General features: G+C 45.0%; 1 long non-coding RNA gene across 1 annotated transcript; it reads right to left on the bottom strand.

The window, feature by feature from the left end:
- Positions 1-365: 365 nt before the first annotated feature.
- LOC109549757 (uncharacterized) lies at positions 366-11,525 on the bottom strand. Its single transcript, XR_004528210.2, has 3 exons — positions 10,916-11,525; positions 4,072-4,215; positions 366-3,262 (listed from the first exon to the last, which is right to left on the bottom strand). It is a non-coding gene; the product is annotated as an uncharacterized lncRNA (long non-coding RNA).
- Between the last annotated feature and the right edge of the window lie 525 nt (positions 11,526-12,050).

Raw genomic sequence — 12,050 nt, 5'->3', positions numbered from 1 at the left:
TGCGTGTGTGTGCTGTGGGCTGTGTCCTTACCAAGTCTGACAGAGGGTGCGACGGAAGCTTGGCTGGCCGGGGACGCGGGCGAGGAGGGACCTGGACCTCCCTGGCCTCGGTGACCCCTAGGGATGGGCCGGTCTCTGCACACAGCCCCAGGGGAGCGGAGACCGGGCTCTGCCCAGGGCCAGGCTGGGAAGTAAGGCCAGCCGGGCGCCGTGGAAGCCCAGCCTCAGCTCGCGGGCAGGAGGACTGAGGAGCAGTAGCCCGGCGTCTCTCAGCACCTGCCTCTCATCTGCGAAGGCTCTGCGCCAAGTGCCCGCCGTGCGCAGGCGCTCTGCCGCTCCCCCCCCCCCCCCCCCCCCCCCGCCCCGTGACTCCTGGGCCTCGTAAAGGAGAGCTGTCCGGAAGCACCGTTAGGGATGCAGGTGTGAGGCAGGGGCTGCAGAAGCAGGGCCGGGAACGGAGCCTCACCTGCCGACCCCCACAGGGGAGGGGCTGCCCTCTGCTCCTGCCAGATGCTCGTTTCCTTTTCTCTTGGTGTGGTGTGTGTTCTCGCTGTCCAGACGCTTTCACACGGAACCTCATTTGATCGTTACTGTGCCCTAGTGAAGCACGCCGGACGAGCATCCTTTCCTGCGAGAGATGAGGCAGTGTTACTCAGAGGGGACCCATCTCAGCCTCGCACCCCGTGTGCACGATGAGTGCAGACACTTGGGAAGAGGCTCAGGTCAGACTTGGCTCATCCTTCTGGAGCATCAGTTTGGGGGAGGAAAGCTTTTCATTTTGCCCTCTTAGAAGGTTTGCCCCACATCTGCCTGAGCAAAATCATCAGGCCTCAAGCTTTAGCCAAGTGGCGGCCTTGGCGGCCGGTGGGCGCTCACCCCCGGGAGGGGTCGGGGTTGAGGGGCTGGGCCAGGGGCAGGGCTTGCTCGTTCCCTGGCTGACATCTTGAAGGTGGAATTAGAAATGGGCCAAGGTTTCTTGATTCCACCCCAATGCTGTCTCTGCCACACGAGTATCCATTCCCGTTTTGTTGAAGCAGACGCTGGTTCCTTGTCCTCTGGGGAACTTGTTTCCCGAGGGAGGGAGACCATCACTTCTGTTCATTCAGCTCCCTTGTGCGTACTTTTATTAGGCAATAGACTAGTTAAGAAGATTGTTTCTATGTACTGTATATTTTGTACCAGTTTACACTTCTAATATTGATATAACTGATATTTTGAGAAACAAATGAAGAGGAGACCTCCTGTTAAAATAAAACCTAACCAGCACCGAGGTGGTTTGGTGGGTCCTGTTCTTAGACCCGCGTCTTTGGCCCTGGCGCCACTACATGCATCCCCCGCGGCAGCGGTGCAGTCGGCTTTCTCTGCGCCCTCCTCAGGGTGGCCTTGGACCCAGGGAGGCAGCTGTCCCTGAGAGCTGGGATGGGAGAATCCAGAGAAGTTTGACTCTGTGGAGATAAAACCGACACCTGGAGGGAAAATAAAACCACATCCAGTCACCTCGCTTCAGAATATAGTCATGGTTTTTGTCATTTAGTTTAATATGAGATCATGTACATGAAGATAGGAAGAAAAAATTGCAGGGTATCAAAGAAGAACTGAAGCTGGATGTTTTCTCTTTACATCTTTTCTTGGCTGGGCAGAGGCCAAGAAAGGATCTGGGATGCCTGCAGTGGCTGTAACCCTGGTCTTGGAGTGAAATCCCTCCAATGGCATTTGAGCCAGGCCAGCTGACACCCATATTCCCACCAACTAGGGTTAACACTTGTTAACATTCTATCTCGTGTTTTGTTTTCAGTCTCTTTTGTTTTGATTGTTGTCTTTTTAAGAAAATGAAAATGTAAAAAATTTAAAAATCCACTCGAATTTGCCACAGAAGGTGTGGGAGTGGGACGCGGAGAAGGAAGGGGAGTGGCTCTCATCCAGGCCCATCGTGAGATGGCGGGCACAGGCCATGGCGTCTCATTCCTTCTCAGCAGCCCTGACCTCTCTGCTGTGCTTCTGGCCCACCGCCCCCACTGGACATGTCTCTCGTGCTTGGAAGCCAACCGGGATGCATGTGGTGTCTGCCCGGCTGGCGGGGCTCCTCCTCCACCACCACACCCTCGCCCGTCCTCACATGCATTCTCACGCCCTCATGCTGCCTGCGTGTCACGCCAGAACCCCATTCGAGGCCCAGGAAAGGATGACTCCTAAGGTCCGGCTCAGGTGCTCTCCAAGACAGAGGGCATGGGAGGAAAGGTTTTAGGCAGTGGGGAGGGGCAGGCTGAGGTCCGTCTCAGACATCCAGCAGGGGTGCCCAATCAGTGAGGGAGACCAGACAAGCACTGTGGAACGGAGACCCCACCACGACTCCCAAACTTCCAGGGAACGCTTGCTCTGCCACAGCTCAAAAGAATCCTGGTGGCGCAGTGGTTGAGAGTCCGCCTGCCGATGCAGGGGACACGGGTTCATGCCCCGGTCCAGGAAGATCCCACATGCCGCGGAGCGGCTGGGCCGGTGAGCCATGGCCACTGAGCCTGCGCATCCAGAGCCTGTGCTGTGCACAGGAGCCTGCGCATCCGGAGCCTGGCCTCTCCTGTGCAGCGGGAGAGGCCACAACAGTGAGAGGCCCGCATACTGCAAAAAAAAACCCCAAAAAACAAAAAAAAGAATCCGACTTAGGCCAAAGCACAGTGGTCCCTGGTATTAGCTTCCTATTGCTGCTGTAACAAATTACCACAAACTTCATGGCTTAAACCAACCAGATTTATCTTACATTTCTGGAGGTCAGGAGTCCAAAATGAGTCATATAGAGCTACAATCAAGGCGTCATCAGGGCTGCATTCCTTCTGGAGACTCTAGAGGAGAATCCATTTCCTCGCCTTTTCCAGCTTCTTGAGGCCACCTGCATTCCTTGGCTTGTGGCCCCTTCCTTCATCTTCAAAGGGAATCACTCCAACCTCTGCTTCAATCATTACATCTTTTTTTTGACTTTGACCCTCTTATCTCCCTCTCATAAAGACTCTTGCAATTTCATTGGGCCTGCCCAGATAATTGAGAATGATCTCTGCATCCAAAGATCCTAATTTAATCTCACATCTGCAAAGTCCATACTATAAGGCTACACAGGTTCTGGGAATTAGGATGTGGACAGCTTTCACGGGTGTGGGGGCATTATTTGACTTACCACACTTCCCAAATCTCAGGACAACACTCATCACCTCTCCGAGGCCAGACCAGATCCTCCCTGGGATGCTCCTGTATGTTCTGGCACTGAAATAACCTGCCAAAATGAGAACACTCGAGGTTCATCATTCCCAGTCATTCCTTCATATCGGCCACCCTCTGTTGCCCATCAAAATGTACCTGTCTGCTGCCTGCCTCCTCCTGACATCTTTCTTTACCTTCATCTTTTTCCAACTTTGTTCTCATTCCTATGCTTCCAAAGATGGTCACCATCCCTTCCGACTCTCCATTGTTAAGTAGTAGTGCTACATCATTGTCACATTTACAGGCAGACTGAAGACAAGGTGGGTCAGCTGCACCTTAACCATTTCAACAGCCTCAAGATCTTTTAAGATTGTGCTGGCCACGTGTGACTGTTACTCTCCTTTGCGTCTCCATCCTGGGGAAGACGCCCCCTCCTCCTCTAAAGTTCCTGTCCTCTTTTTCTCTGTCGTTTATCAGTCTTTCTTCCACATCAGTGAAGCCTTGCCAGAAGTCCTTCTGGGTCTCAAGTCTGTGGCTCCCACCCCATCCTGCATTTCTCCATCCCTCACGCAGGCCCAAAGTGACCTTTCTAACTGGGAGATCTGATCCCTCTCATTCCCGGTTTTAAAGTCCTCCAGCAACTCCACCACCTGCACTGAGAATCTAAACTTCAGCACGACATTTCCGACCCCTCATGAGGTGGCTCCTTCCCTGTCATCGCCTGCAACTCCCCTTGCATCTCATGCTCTAGATGAACTGAACCACCTGCCCTTCCCAGAGCACTGTGCTGTTCCTCATCTCTGCACATGCTGTGCCCGCTGCAGACGATGTCCTCCTTCCCTTTGCCCCACTGCCCCATCCACCTGGTGCACTCCTTCTTACCCCTCAGTTCATGGCTCAACCTCACCCAGCCTTCCACAGTTTCTGCAGGTGGAATTGATGCCTCCCCTGTTTTTCCATGGACACTTGCTCAGACTCCATCTGTCATCTCACGGGACTCTCTCTTACTTTGTATATCATGTGTTCCTGGAAATGTGTATAAAGGTGTATGTGTAAAAATGAAGCAATAAAATGATGCGACCAACAAGGGCGTAATTTCCAAAATATACATACAAGCAACTCATACAGCTCAATGTCAAAAAAGCAACCCAGTCAAAAAACGGGCAGAAGACCTAAATAGACATTTCTCCAAAGAAGACATACAGATGGCCAACAAGTACATGAAAAGATGCTCAACATTGCTAATCATTAGAGAAATGCAAATCAGCACTACAACGAGGTACCACCTCACACCAGTCAGAATGGCCATAATTAAAAACTCTACAAATAATAAATGCTGGAGAGAGTGTGGAGAAAAGAGAACCCTCCTACACTGTTGGTGGGAATGTAAACCGGTGCAGCCACTATGGAGAACAGTATGGAAGTTCCCTAAAAAACTAAAAATAGAGTCACCATATGATCCAGTAATCCCACTCCTGGGCATATAGCCAGGAAACGTGAAACCTCTAAATCAAAAAGATACATGCACCCCAATGTTCATTACAGCACTATTTACAATAACCAAGACATGGAAACAACCCAGATGCCCATCAACAGATGATTGGTTTAAAAAGATGTGGTATACATATACAATGAAATATTACTGATCCATAAAAAAAATAATGAAATATTGCCATTTGCAGCAACATGGATGGACCCAGAGATTATCATACTAATCAGACAAAGACAAATATGATATGATATCACTTATATATGGAATCTAAAAAATGATACAAATGAATTTAGTTACAAAACAGAAACAGACTCACAGACATAGAAAACAAACTAACAGTTACCAAAGGAGAAAGGGAGGGGAGAGATAAATTAGGAGTATGGGATTAACAGGTACACACGACTGTATATAAAATACATAGGGGCTTCCCTGGTGGCGCAGTGGTTAAGAATCTGCCTGTGGTTCAGAATCTACTACACATAAAATAGACAAGCAACACAGACTTACTGTATAGCACAGGGAACTATATTCAATATTTTGTAATAACCTATAATGGAAAAAATCTGAAAAAATAGATGTGAATCACTTTGCTGTCACCTGAAACTAACACAATATTGTAAATCAACTAAACTTCAATTAAAAAATAAAAGAAGCAAGGGACTTACAAATCACAAGGAAGGCTTTATTCCCTGACAGCAGCTGTAAAACAAAGTTCCTGATTTGCGTAATTGTCACATTTCTTTTCACCCTGAGTATCGTACAGTTTGTATATGATTATCTAAAAACATTAAAAGCACTGTTTAGACATTAAGTATATATACTTAATTTCTGTCTTAAGAAAATTCTTTGTCAAAAAGTAATAAACACAAAATACTGAACACACTCCTGATACGAATACCTAGGAATTCCAGGTGGGATATAGTAAACGTAATTTTAAATATAGAGCTAATATAGAAAGGAATAAAGGGAGATCCTGTTGTGCCAGAAACAAAGACAGAACAGAGCAGCCATGTTGGAAGCCTACGAGGAGCTGCTGCACCTACCTGGAGTGGGCCTTGGGTCCATGGAGGTGAGAAGTTGGAACTAACACCTCCAGATAAAGTCCCTTCAAGGCCTCATCTTCAGAAAATACATGGTTCACAAACAATGCATCCTAACATCAAAAGATGATGTGTTACTTGGGTCCTCAGGAAGCAGATGCTGAGACATAGTTTGAAGTACAAGAGGAGAATGATGCCTATGAAAGGTAAAAGGAGGAGGAAGCAGGGTTTTGCAGGCAAAGTCTCAGACCAGGACACATATCCAACATCCGTGAAAGGAAAGAGGAGAAGAAGCTGTTTTGGGCAGCAGGAACAGACCATTATGCAGCTCTGACAAAGTTTCAGCCAACGAAACAAAGGGTTCTAGAGCAAATATTGCCCGTTAGAGGAGTCCTGTGTTGGGAAGAAATGACCAGGCCTAGGACCCCACCTGCTCACTCATTGCCTGGGGCTGTCCAAGAAAAGCATGGCCTCAGCTGGAAAGCCAAGGCATTTCCTAGAGGTGTAACTGGTCAGTTAACTGCACTTCTTGTAGCTGAATCGTAAGCTCTTGAACAGAGATCTGAGTGGCATATCTCCATGCCTGCCACAGTGACAAAAAGCTTATCTATCTCAGGCTGGGCTCTGGGTGATGGTAGTGGATGGGGTGATAGCTTCCTTGAGAATCCAAAACCACAGATAGTACCTTATGGAGATCGGGATTCAAATTTTACATTACCTTCGGGGCTGATAAATTGACATAAAAATTGGACCTAGGCCAATGAAAGCACTTGAGGTCTCTGATTGAAGGAAACAAAAACAGGAGGAACTATCCCACAATCCAGACCACAAGCCCGGCTCAATATAAACTCACAATCAGAAACTGCAAAACCCACAAGGAAACAGTCCACCATTATTGAGAATATAACGAAAGAGCAGGAGTAAATATCCAGGAACTTGAATTCAGGTAAAATAATTCAAAACAGACTATAATGTGAATATTTTTATAATTTCTAAAAACTAAGGGCAAAAAAGTAGAAGCAGCAGCATGGTAAAAGCAAGGTAAATAGAAATCACCAAACCTTAAGAAAAATCAAGACACTATTAAAAAGAAACATTTTAAAAAGAAAGCATGAGAAAAAACAGAGCCGCTGAAATTAAAAAACTCAATGGACTGGTTAAGGTTAAACAGCAGACCTAGACACAGCTGGGAAGAATTCATTAAATGAAAGATAGATGAGGAAAGTACCCAGAATGAAAGACAGATAAAATGATGGATGGAAACATATGGTATGTTAAGAACATAGACTAGGAACACTGACCATACATCTATCAAATCAGATTTTCTTATCTAGAAAGAGATAATTAGGAAATTAGAAGAAAATAAATATTTTTTGAAAGAATAACAGTCTTCAAGAACTGATGAAAGATATAAATCCTCAAATCCAAGACACACAAATGTAAATCCACTTGTATAAACATTGTGGCGAAACTAGAACACCAAAAACAAAGAAGAAATCCTAAAAGCAACCAGAGAAAAAGACAGATTGACATCAAAGAAAGAACTACTAGATTGACAGTAGACTCTTCTATGATAAAAATAAAGGTCAGAAGACAATGGACGAACACCTACACAGTGGTGAGGGAAAATAACTGTCAACCTAGATTTTATACCCTGATCAATTGTCACACACAAGCAAAACCAAATAAAGACAGTTCCAGAAAATAAAAACTGGAAATGTACCATTTATAAACCCTCGCTGAAAAACTACTGAGGACTATCCTTTGAGAAGAGGAAACTTGAACTCAGTAAGAAGGACACAAGGAGAGTGGTGAGCAAAACAAATTTAGTAAACATGGGTAAATCTCAACATGCATTGACTTTGTAAGACAATAATAAAGACAAGTTTGGGGGATACAAAACAAATGGAACTACAATACTAGACAACATGTAAGAAGGATAGAACATGACTTCAATGAAAGTATCCTACAGTCTTGGTGATTTCAAGAGAAGGGCAGAGACAGCAATTACATTTAGACTTCGTAAGTCAAATATACATATTTACTATGTTCATCACAGCTGCTGAAAGAACAGAGGTAGAATGGCTCCTAGCAGAGGGAGAAGAGATGAATAAAGAAAATCTGATTAATCTAACAGAAGGTAGGGAAAGGGGGAAAGAAGCAAAGTTACAGTAAATAAAGATCACAAAATAAGATGATAGAAAAAATCCATATATATCTATATTCACAATAAATATAAAGAAAATAAGCTCTCCAGTTGAAAGACAAATTGTCAGATTATAAAACTAAACAAAAATCCAGCTCTATGAAGTTTTATGAGAAACATTAATTCATTGGGGCATAAACATAAAATAGTTTCCCTTTCTCCCGTGACTGCCCCATAATTGTGTTATGTCAACCCTTGTTTTCTTACTGGTTATTCAGTACAATAATGACATCTTTTTGAAATTCCAAAATGTTTCATCACTTTCTCTTGTCAGAGAGTCTCATTTCAGCCTCAGTCTGAACTGTGTTTGAACTCAGTCAGAGCTGGGGTCCCCTCCACTCCAGTTCAGGCTAGATCTGTCTGGGGCACTAGCGGCTTGAGGTGAAGAGGGCATGCGGTCTGCTTTTCAAACACTTCTTCGTTTTTCTCTCTGGTCTTCCAAGCTTCCTCCACCCACACTCTAACTTAGGCTTTTACAAAGCCTCACTTTTGGCCAAAGCATGGAGCGCTCAAAAAGGAGGTGATGGAGGACGTGGTTTTCTGTGTTGATTGGAACCCTCCCACCGCTGGGTCCCACCTGGGACCGTGGGCCTCTGCTGCTATGGTGGTTTCCAGGTAGGCAGTATGTGAGGTTACCTTGGGGTAGTGCTCAGCTTCACTCTGTCCCACTCTGACACTGAGACTCACTCCCAGAGGGGTAACTAGAAATTTCTGTCCCTAGCTCTTCCCAGAGGTAGGCACCCATCAAGTGGCCTGTGGCCATGTGGGCCTGTGGGATGTGGGCACAGCAGAGTCCCTGCTCCTCCCCCAACCCCCATGCTCTTTACAAGAAAGCAAGGAAGTTGTTTGGGTTGTATAATGCACCATCAGAGGTTGAGGGGAACTGGAATGGGGTGGGAGTAGCCTAGTGTCTTTCTGGTGATGTTTTTAAGCCTTCAGAAATCACTGTGTTAAAAACTGTCTGTTTCCACGTTCCAGTGTGCCCACACCTACAGGGGACATGGATCAAGCACCCTCCTCTTCTTCCCTGTAATGGAAGAGGGAGACTGCAAAGGGCACTGAGCCATACTTCTGGGCTCCACAAAAGAGGACCAAGAACTCTCTCGCATCGTGGAAAGGGAGGGACGGCCCAGAAACCTGTTCTCTCTAGTCTCTTTATGCAGGGGTTGGGGGGCGGGCACGGGGATAGTGTCAGTTCTTAAGTGGTGCCTCCTAGTAAGCTCTGTAGGTAAGTGACAGTTCCCACGCCTTCTGGCCACACAAAATCAAAACATGGGGTAGGTTATGCCTTTTGTCCTCAGCTCTGGGCCTTAGCCTCAATGCCCAGACAAGGGCCAAAAGACACTTGACATTCTGTCACATGTTGTTTACAAGAGATATCTAAAACTTAAGGACACAGTATAGAGTAAAGTAACGAATTGGGAAGGAAAAAAGACATACCAGCAAACACTAACCAAAAGAAAGCTGGCATAGTAATACCATTGAACAAAACAGGCTTTAAAGCAAAAACTATTACTAGGATAAAAAGGTCACTATATTGTGAAAAAAAGTATGATATAATGTAGCTAACAGCATGATCTCAAAATATATAAAGCAAAAAATGACAGAATTATGAGGAAAAAATTGAAAAAAACCCACAATGGAATGCTTCTATATACCTCTTTCTCTGTAATTGATAAAACAGACAAAAATTAGTAAGAATACAGAAAATTTGAAAAGCATATTAATGTTATCCAAACAATTAAGAGATTTCTATGTTCTTTTCAAATATACATGGAATATTTACAAAAACTGGCTGTAAGCAAATTATAACAAATTCCAAATAACCAATTTTATTCAGATCACTTTTTATACTCAAAATACAATAAAATTAGAAATAAAGAATAAGATGATATACAAAATGTTTTTTCTTTTCTTTTGCGGTACGCGGGCCTCTCACTGTTGTGGCCTCTCCCATTGTGGAGCACAGGCTCCGGACACACAGGCTCAGCGGCCACGGCTCACAGGCCTAGCCGCTCCGTGGCACGTGGGATCTTCCCAGACCGGGGCACAAATCCATGTCCCCTGCATCGGCAGGCGGACTCTCAACCACTGTGCCACCAGGGAAGCCCCAAAATGTTTTTTAAAGACAATAATCATTTATTTAAGAAAAAACAAAACACATTTTGCTCACATTTTAATACTGCCTTACATGTTTGTTTCTTAGAACAATTCCTATTGTAATAAGTTCATAACAAAAAACTTCAACTGATTACACAATATTTAATATTAATGTGTCAAATATACAGCTGGTAATATTGAGGGAGAAAATATAGCAAAAGTATATGCAATTATAGAACTAAATTCATATTAAATATGTCAAATGGAAGATACATTTTATTTTTCCACTTTTTACATAGGCTACACGACAAAGGAAGATAAATAGACTCCAATCAGTTAATTAATTATCCTGGTGAGTGAAGTCTTTCATTTTATTTTGGTAACAAGAAAATCCAGCGAGATTGGTTCAAGATGGCAGAGTAGAAAGACGTGCTCTCATTCCCTCTTGCGAGAACACCGGAATCACAACTAACTGCTGAACAATCATCAACAGGAAGACAATGGAACTCACCAAAAAAGATACCCAACATCCAAAGACAAAGGAGAAGCCACAATGAGACGGTAGGAGGGGCACAATCACAATAAAATTAAAACCCATAACTGCTGGGTGGGTGACTCACACACTGGAGAACACTTATACCACAGAAGTCCACCCACTGGAGTGAAGGTTCTGAGCCCCACGTCAGGCTTCCCAACCTGGGGGTCCAGCAACGGGAGGAGGAATTCCTAGAGAATCAGACTTCGAAGGCTAGCGGGATTTGATTGCAGGACTTCAACAGGACTGGGGGAAACAGAGACTCCACTCTTGGAGGGCACACACAAAGTAGTGTGCGCATCGGGACCCAGGGGATGGAGCAGTGACCCCAGGAGAGACTGAACCAGACCTACCTGCTAGTGTTGGACGGTCTCCTGCAGAGTTCGGGGGTGGCTCTGTCTCACCATGAGGACAAGGACACTAGCAGCAGAAGTTCTGGGAAGTACTCCTTGGTGTGAGCCCTCCCAGAGTCTGCCATTAGCCCCACCAAAGAGCCCAGGTAGGCTCCAGTGTTGGGTTGCCTCAGGCCAAACAACCAACAGGGAGGGAACCCAGCCCCACCCATCAGCAGACAAGCAGATTAAAGTTTTACTGAGCTCTGCCCACCAGAGCAACAGCCAGCTCTACCCACAACCAGTCCCTCCCATCAGGAAACTTGCACAAGTCTCTTAGATAGCCTCATCCACCAGAGGGCAGACAGCAGAAGCAAGAAGAACTACAATCTTGCAACATGTGGAACAAAAACCACATTCACAGAAAGATAGACAAGATGAAAAGGCAGAGGGCTACGTACCAGATGAAGGAACAAGATAGAACCCCAGAAAAACAACTAAATGAAGTGGAGATAGGCAACCTTCCAGAAAAAGAAGTCAGAATAATGATAGTGAAGATGATCCAGGACCTCGGAAAAAGAATGGAGGCAAAGATCGAAAAGATGCAAGAAATGTTTAACAAAGATCTAGAAGAATTAAAGAACAAACAAACAGAGATGAACAATACAATAACTGAAATGAAAACTACACTAGAAGGAATCAATAGCAGAATAACTGAGGCAGAAGAACGGATAAGTGACCTGGAAGACAGAATGGTGGAATTCACGGCTGTGGAACAGAATAAAGAAAAAAGAATGAAAAGAAATGAAGACAGCCTAAGAGACCTCTGGGACAACATTAAACGCAACAACAGTTGCATTATAGGGGTCCCAGAAGGAAAAGAGAGAGAGAAAGGACCTGAGAAAATATTTGAAGAGATTATAGTCGAAAACTTCCCTAACATGGGAAAGGAAATAGCCACTCAAGTCCACAAAGCTCAGAGGGTCCCATACAGGATAAACCCAAGGAGAAACACGCCAATACACATAATAATCAAATTGGCAAAACTTAAAGACAAAGAAAAACTATTGAAAGCAGCAAGGGAAAAACGACAAATAACATACAAGGGAACTCCCATAAGGTTAACAGCTGATTTCTCAGCAGAAACTCTACAAGC

Source organism: Tursiops truncatus, chromosome 9, assembly GCF_011762595.2.
Source record: "Tursiops truncatus isolate mTurTru1 chromosome 9, mTurTru1.mat.Y, whole genome shotgun sequence".
In the NCBI taxonomy this organism is placed as follows: Eukaryota; Metazoa; Chordata; class Mammalia; order Artiodactyla; family Delphinidae; genus Tursiops; species Tursiops truncatus.
The sequence above is the reverse complement of the archived record's forward strand: the minus strand, read 5'-3'. Positions and strand labels throughout refer to the sequence as shown.